The sequence below is a fragment of the Pan troglodytes genome, chromosome 6, assembly GCF_028858775.2.
Source record: "Pan troglodytes isolate AG18354 chromosome 6, NHGRI_mPanTro3-v2.0_pri, whole genome shotgun sequence".
Classification (NCBI taxonomy): Eukaryota; Metazoa; Chordata; class Mammalia; order Primates; family Hominidae; genus Pan; species Pan troglodytes.
In genome coordinates, this window is record NC_072404.2 from 93,868,443 (window position 1) to 93,876,753 (window position 8,311).

At 37.1% G+C, this 8,311-nt stretch overlaps 1 protein-coding gene across 1 annotated transcript in view; it reads right to left on the reverse strand.

Moving 5' to 3' along the window:
- Positions 1-192, reverse strand: part of SEMA3A (semaphorin 3A) — a 554,212-nt gene extending 554,020 nt beyond the window's left edge. Inside the window, exon 1 of the mRNA XM_054687612.2 lies at positions 175-192. The gene's annotated coding sequence lies outside the window, so the exon portion shown is untranslated. The remainder of the gene's footprint in view (positions 1-174) is intronic.
- Positions 193-8,311: the final 8,119 nt, after the last annotated feature.

Sequence of the window (8,311 nt, forward strand, 5' to 3'; positions counted from 1 at the left end):
TTACCATAAGCATTTATTTTTGAAAAGGCATGTCAAATGCAATATAATAAACATATTTAGAAAAAAACGCAGTTATACAAAATATAATGAAATTATCTAAAAATATAGAATGACAAATGAAAACTAGGGGATTGTTCTGGTTATCTCTTAATGCCTAAGATTATCAACACTTACAGTTCTGTGGGTTGACTGGACTCTGCAGTATCCTTCTAGCTTAGGGTTTTTCACGTGGTGACAGTCAGATGGAAGCTGGCATTGTAGTTATCTAAATGTGCAGCTGGATTGGATGTCCAAGATTGTTCATGTACACAGCTGGCAGTTGATACTAGCTGTTGCCCAGGACCTGGAGCCATCTAGCAGAGCACCTATACCTGATCTTCTCATGGTATGGTGACTAACTTCATATAGGAAACATTCCAAGAGCAAGCATTTCAAGACGTCCAAGCAGAATCTGCAAGTCTTCTTATTTAGCTTCAGAAGTCCCAGAACATTATTTCTGTTGCATTCTCTTAGTGACAAGTTTATTTTAAGATCAGCTCAGATTTAAAGAGAAGGAGATTTAGATTCTACCTCTTGGTGTCAGATGCAGCATAAGCATGTGCATATAAGGAAGGAAAATAATTTATAGTGAGCATATTTGAAGATTGTCCACCACAGAAATTAGCAAACTACAACTTCCAGGCAAAATCTGTCTTACCACCTGGGTTTTTAAATACAGCTTTATCGTAACAGTGCCACACTCATTAGTTTACATATTGTCTATGTCTGTGTTCACTATATAAGGGCAGAGTTGAGTAATTGTGACAGAGAACATATGTCCCACAAAGTCTAAGGTACTATTAGACAAAGGTTGCTGAACCCTTCTTTAACAACAATTTTCTGGAACAAATGGTTATTAGCTGAGATAGAGACTTGAAGCTTTAAGAAAAGTTCAGAAATAAGGTGGGAAAGAGAAGTAGATCAGTGTCACTGGGTGTGAAAGATGATGGTGTGGATGAGCCAGGTGAAAAAGGGAGAATTTTAGGTAAACTATTAAGACTCAGAGGCTCTACCTTAGATTTTTCATTATTTTGGTGTTCCTATTGACATTCCAAAGCAAAAAGATCTTGAAATATTTTTAGTGGATTTAGCAAAGTCTTTTGAATTTTAAAACCAATACAAAATGCAGCTTTACTTATGTTCTTATTTGTGTGTGCATGTGTGTGTGTTTGGAATTATGTGAATGGTGTTATAAAGGACATCAGACCATTTTAAAGAAAGGACACTCATGATACATTCAAAGACAATGCTTATTGTTGCATAATCCACATTTCTTCAAGCTAATGGTGTCGTGCATTTTGATTGACTACTCTTTTAGGTTTTTTACACCATGGTCTTCTTCAGACTAGGTGAAACCTAGAAGCCTTTCAGTTATTTCTTTGATCTCTTCTAACCTAGTTACTATTGCAAGAGCAAAACTTTTCGTTTTGGCATTGACTATCTTTTCAAAGCTTTTGAAATTAACCACAATTGCAGGATCTGTTTCTTCGATATACTGTTCATCATTTGTGGAGAAACTCTTTGCCATGCCTTATCAATGATTTCTAAAACCTTTTTATGTAAAAGCATTTCCAAAGGCCTTTCAGTGAATCTTCTTGATTGGCAGTCACACTGTAGACCACATATTGTTTGCATAGGGAAATAAGCACAAGAAGCTACAAAGGAGGCAATACCGTACTAGTTCACAGGATGCATTAGAGAGGTCCTGTTTGAGAGAAGGAAAGCCACCTGAATGTTGTCACTACATATTACCACACTGTGTGGTTGTCTAGGAATATTGTCAATAATGTGTAAAGCCTTCTTTGTGAGGTTTTATTTGGCTGTTTCTCCTTCAGGAAGCAGACTTATTAGCATCATATGTAATTTACAAAAACCTTCTCATTAACTAGTGTTGATATTGAAACTCCAGACAAATGATAATTTTTTTGAACATTTTTTGAGGGCATGGAGATTTACAAAATGATCATTAGAAAAGGTTGAAACTTAACTCCCAGCAATGAAGGTGATCTCTTCTGGATACTTTGTGATCCAATGCTTTCTTCTCCTATAGTAACATAAATGGTGAGAAAGACATATACTTTCAAAACTCAAATTTGTTTTGCCTATAATTTTTTACATTGAATGATTGCTCACTTGTATAGACTCTTTCATCAATACTTTTAAAAAATTAGATGGTAATGTGATGTTCACCTCACTGTCAGCTATAGCTGCCTCCCCTGTTGTCTTGATGTTGTGGAATATGGCTTAAATATACAGCAAAACTAAGGGCTTCCTGCTTTATTAATTATCCTTCTCTATGACATTCTTCCCCTTAAGCTTCTCAAACATGTTCGCGGTCTCCCAGATCAACACAGTACAGAAAAAACTGTCTTAATCACTTTGGCTTAACATCTACTTTTCCAGGTTTATTCTAAGCTTTCCTAACATAGAACAGTGTATTATTTCCTCCACTGCACGTATTGCTACCAAAGTGCTTTATGGCTTTCTTTTTTTTTTTTCACTGCTTATTATGATAGCACACAAGGTGATGATTAAATAGTGCAGTATGCACATGATGTCTTTGGTGGGCTGGCTGTCCGTTGTCAAAACACTATTAACTTCATTTTCTCTTCTATTGTAATCATCCCTCATACTCTTCATACTCTTTTCTAACTTTTTCATGTTTTTTTTAAACATTTTCAAACTTATGAAGATATTTTATAACATGAGACAAAAATAAAGCCTACATATAAGTATACATTGTAAAAATAAGTTTAGGACATCGTATAGCTGAGGAAAAATAGTTACACTAAGTGTGATCCTGTGATGACCCTCTTGGTGCTAGAAATATTTGATATTCATGTCCCTTTTATTAGCACTCAAAATACCTTTTAAAATATCACGTGATTTTGCTATTTTACTGTTAGATTTCAAATGTAACATGAGACATTACTTCCACATAATTTTGTAAAAATATTTCAGTTGGGAAATTTATATTTGATCAACTGGAAGAAAGGGTATCAGCGATGGAAGACAAAATGAATGAAATGAAGCGTGAAGAGAAGTTTAGAAAAAAAAGAATAAAAAGAAATGAACAAAGCCTCCAAGAAATATGGGACTATGTGAAAAGACCAAATCTACGTCTAATTGGTGTACCTCAAAGTGATGGAGAGAATGGAACCAAGTTGGAAAACACTCTGCAGGATATTATCCAGGAGAACTTCCTCAACCTAGCAAGGTAGGCCAACATTCAAATTCAGGAAATACAGAGAATGCCACAGAGATACTCCTCGAGAAGAGCAACTCCAAGATACATAATTGTCAGATTCACCAAAGTTGAAATGAAGGAAAAAATGTTAAGGGCAGCCAGAGAGAAAGGTTGGGTTACCCAAAAAGGGAAGCCCATCAGACTAACAGCTGATCTCTTGGCAGAAACTCTACAAGCCAGAAGAGAGTGGGTGCCAATATTCAACATTCTTAAAGAAAGAATTTTCAACCCAGAATTTCATATCCAGCCAAACTAAGCTTCATAAGTGAAGGAGAAATAAAATCCTTTACAGACAAGCAAATGCTGAGAGATTTTGTCACCACCAGCCCTGCCCTAAAAGAGCTCCTGAAGGAAGCACTAAACATGGAAAGGAACAACCGGTACCAGCCACTGCAAAAACATGCCAAATTGTAAAGACCATCGAGGCTAGGAAGAAACTGCATCAACTAACGAGCAAAATAACCAGCTAACAACATAATGACAGGATCAAATTCACACATAACAGTATTAATTTTAAATGTAAATGGGTTAAATGCTCCAATTAAAAGACACAGTCTGGCAAATTGGATAAAGAGTCAAGATAAAGTGTGCTGTATTCAGGAAACCCATCTCACGTGCATAGACACACATAGGCTCAAAATAAAGGGATGGAGGAAGATCTACCAAGCAAATGGAAAACAAAAAAAGGCAGGGGTTGCAATCTTAGTCTCTGATAAAGCAGACGTTAAACCAACAAAGATCAAAAGAGACAAAGAGGGCCATTACATAACGGTAAAGGGATCAACTCAACAAGAAGAGCTAACTATCCTAAATATATATGCATCCAATACAGGAGCACCCAGATTCATAAAGCAAGTCCTTAGAGACCTACAAAGGGACTTAGACTCCCACACAGTAATAATGGGAGACTTTAACACCCCACTGTCAACATTAGACAGATCAACGAGACAGAAAATTAACAAGGATATCCAGGAATTGAATTCAGCTCTGCCCCAAGCGGACCTAATAGACGTCTACAGAATTCTCCACCCCAAATCAACAGAATATACATTCTTCTCAGCACCACACTGCACCTATTCCAAAATTGACCACATAATTGTAAGTAAAGCATTCCTCAGCAAATGTAAAAGAACAGAAATTATAACAAACTGTCTCTCAGACCACAGTGCAATCAAACTAGAACTCAGGATTAAGAAACTCACCCAAAACCGCTCAACTATGCGGAAACTGAACAACCTGCTCCTGAATGACTACTGGGTAAAGAACGAAATGAAGGCAGAAATAAAGATGTTCTTTGAAACCAACGAGAACAAAGACACAACATACCAGAATCTCTGCGACACATTTAAAGCAGTGTGTAGAGGGAAATTTATAGCACTAAATGCCCACAAGAGAAAGCAGGAAAGATCTAAAATTGACATCCTAACAACACAATTAAAAGAACTAGAGAAGCAAGAGCAAACACATTCAAAAGCTAGCAGAAGGCAAGAAACAACTAAGATCAGAGCAGAACTGAAGGAAATAGAGACACAAAAAACCCTTCAAAAAATCAATGAATCCAGGAGCTGGTTTTTTGAAAAGATCAACAAGATTGATAGACCACTAGCAAGACTAATAAAGAAGAAAAGACAGAAGAATCAAATAGATGCAATAAAAAATGATAAAGGGGATATCACCACCAATCCCACAGAAATACAAACTAACATCAGACAATACTATAAACACCTCTATGCATATAAACTAGAAAATCTAAAAGAAATGGATAAATTCCTCGACACTAAAATTCCCAAGACTGAAACAGGACGAAGTTGAATCTCTTAATAGACCAGTAACAGGCTCTGAAATTCAGGCAATAATTAATAGCTTACCAACCAAAAAAAGTCCAGGACGAGATGGATTCACAGCCGAATTCTGCCAGAGGTACAAAGAGGAGCTGATACCATTCCTTCTGAAACTATTCCAATCAATAGGAAAAGAGGGAATCCTCCATAACTCATTTTAAGAGGCCAGCATGATCCTGATACCAAAGCCTGGCAGAGACACAACAAAAAAACAGAATTGTAGACCAATATCCCTGATGAACATTGACGCAAAAATCCTCAATAAAATACTGGCAAACTGAATCCAGCAGCACATCAAAAAGCTTATCCACTACGATCAAGTGGGCTTCATTCCTGGGATGCAAGGCTGGTTCAATATACGCAAATCAATAAACGTAATCCAGCATATAAACAGAACCAAAGACAAAAAAACACATGATTATCTCCATAGATGCAGAAAAGGCCTTCAACAAAATTCAACAGCCCTTCATGCTAAAAACTCTCAATAAATTAGGTATTGATGGGATGTATCTCAAAATAATAAGAGCTATTTATGACAAACCCACAGCCAATATCATACTGAATGGGCAAAAACTGGAAGCATTCCCTTTGAAAACTGGCACAAGACAGGGATGCCCTCTCTCACCACTCCTATTCAACATAGTGTTGGAAGTTCTGGCCAGGGCAATCAGGCAGAAGAAAGAAATAAAGAGTATTCAGTTAGGAAAAGAGGAAGTCAAATTGTCCCTGCTTGCAGATGACATGACTGTATATCTAGAAAACCCCACTGTCTCAGCCCAAAATCTCCTTAAGCTGATAAGCAACTTCAGCAAAGTCTCAGGATACAAAATCAATGTGCAAAAATCAAAAGCATTCTTATACACCAATAACAGACAAACAGAGAGCCAAATTATGAGTGAACTCCCATTCACAATTGCTTCAAAGAGAGTAAAATACCTAGGAATCCAACTTACAAGGGATGTGAAGGACCTCTTCAAGGACAACTACAAACCACTGCTCAACGAAATAAAAGAGGATACAAATAAATCGAAGAACATTCCATGCTCATGGGTAGGAAGAATCAATATTGTGAAAATGGCCATACTGCCCAAGGTAATTTATAGATTCAATGCCATCCCCATCAAGCTACCAATGACTTTCTTCAGAGAATTAGAAAAAACTACTTTAAAGTTCATATGGAACCAAAAAAGAGCCCGCATTTCCAAGTCAATCCTTAGCCAAAAGAACAAAGCTGGAGGCATCACACTACCTGACTTCAAACTATACTACAAGGCTACAGTAACCAAAACAGCATGGTACTGGTACCAAAACAGAGATATAGACCAATGGAACAGAACAGAGCCCTCAGAAACAGCACCACACATCTACAACTATCTGATCTTTGACAAACCTGACAAAAACAAGAAATGGGGAAAGGATTCCCTATTTAACAAATGGTGCTGGGTAAACTGGCTAGCCATATGTAGAAAGCTGAAACTGGATCCCTTCCTTACACCTTATAGAAAAATTAATTCAAGATGGATTAAAGACTTAAATGTTAGACCTAAAACCATAAAAACCCTAGAAGAAAACCTAGGCAATACCATTCAGGACATAGGCATTGGCAAGGACTTCACGTCTAAAACACCAAAAGCAATGGCAACAAAAGCCAAAATTGACAAATGGGATCTAATTAAACTAAAGAGCTTCTGCACAGCAAAAGAAACTACCATCAGAGTGAACAGGCAACACACAGAATGGGAGAAAATTTTTGCCATCTACCCATCTGACAAAGGGCTAATATCCAGAATCTACAAAGAACTCCAACAAATTTACAATAAAAAACAACCCCATCAAAAAGTGGGCAAAGGATATGAACAGACACTTCTCAAAAGAAGACATTTATGCAGCCAAAAGACACATGAAAAAATGCTCATCATCAACGGCCATCAGAGAAATTTAAATCAAAACCACAATGAGATACCATCTCACACCAGTTAGAATGGCGAGCATTAGAAAGTCAGGAAAAAACAGGTGCTGGAGAGGATGTGGAGAAATAGGAACACTTTTACACTGTTGGTGGGACTGTAAACAAATTCAACCATTGTGGAACACAGTGTGGTGATTCCTCAGGGATCTAGAGCTAGAAATACCATTTGACCCAGCCATCCCATTACTGGGCATATATCCAAAGAAGTATAAATCATGCTGCTATAAAGATACATGCATACGTATGGTTATTGCGGCACTACTCACAATAGCAAAGACTTGGAACCAACCCAAATGTCCATCAATGATAGACTGGATTAAGAAAATGTGGCACATATACACCATGGAATACTATGCAGCCATAAAAACGGATGAGTTCATGTCCTTTGTAGGGACATGGATGAAGCTGTAAACCATCATTCTCAGCAAACTATCGCAAGGACAAAAAACCAAACACCGCATGTTCTCACTCATAGGTGGGAATTGAACAATGAGAACACTTGGACACAGGAACGGGAACATCACCCACTGGGGCCTGTTCTGAGGTGGGGGTAGCGGGGAGGGATAGCATTAGGGGATATACTTAACATAAATGACGAGTTAATACTATGAGTATTTAATTATATCAATAGGAGAACACAATTTCTGTTGTGTGTATAGTGCTGAAGGTCTCCATTTATTCATGTTACTGTGCGTGATAGATGAGTTTAAACCAGATGCTGTAACTTTCTTGCTATTTGGCCAAATTATTTAAATCATATTCTTTGAAAATTCAGAAAATACCCTCCTGAACATCATTAAGGAAACTTCACCCATGGAATCTGCTTACAGACTTTTCTAAGGATGCTATACAAATTAACACACACGCACACACACACACAACTGTGTGTAAACATTTCCACCCCTTGATGTAAACTAATATATACTTCTATATTGATCTTACCCTTGCGCACTTTTCCAGGTCTGTCTTTTCTACCTTTCAATGATGCTTGCTTGAATATATAATTACTACTGTTTATTTTATATTTGCCCCTGCACACTCAGACATTATCTAATGATGCAATCCAAAGTTTTTTGTCTGGCAGCTTTCTTTTTATATGACTGCAGTTAAGGTATGGGCTCTGGTCCTCTTCTACTGTTTTTGATAAAGGTGATTTTACATTTAGAGTATAACATCTTTTAAAGAAACCCATTCCTATTTTGAATAAGATAAATA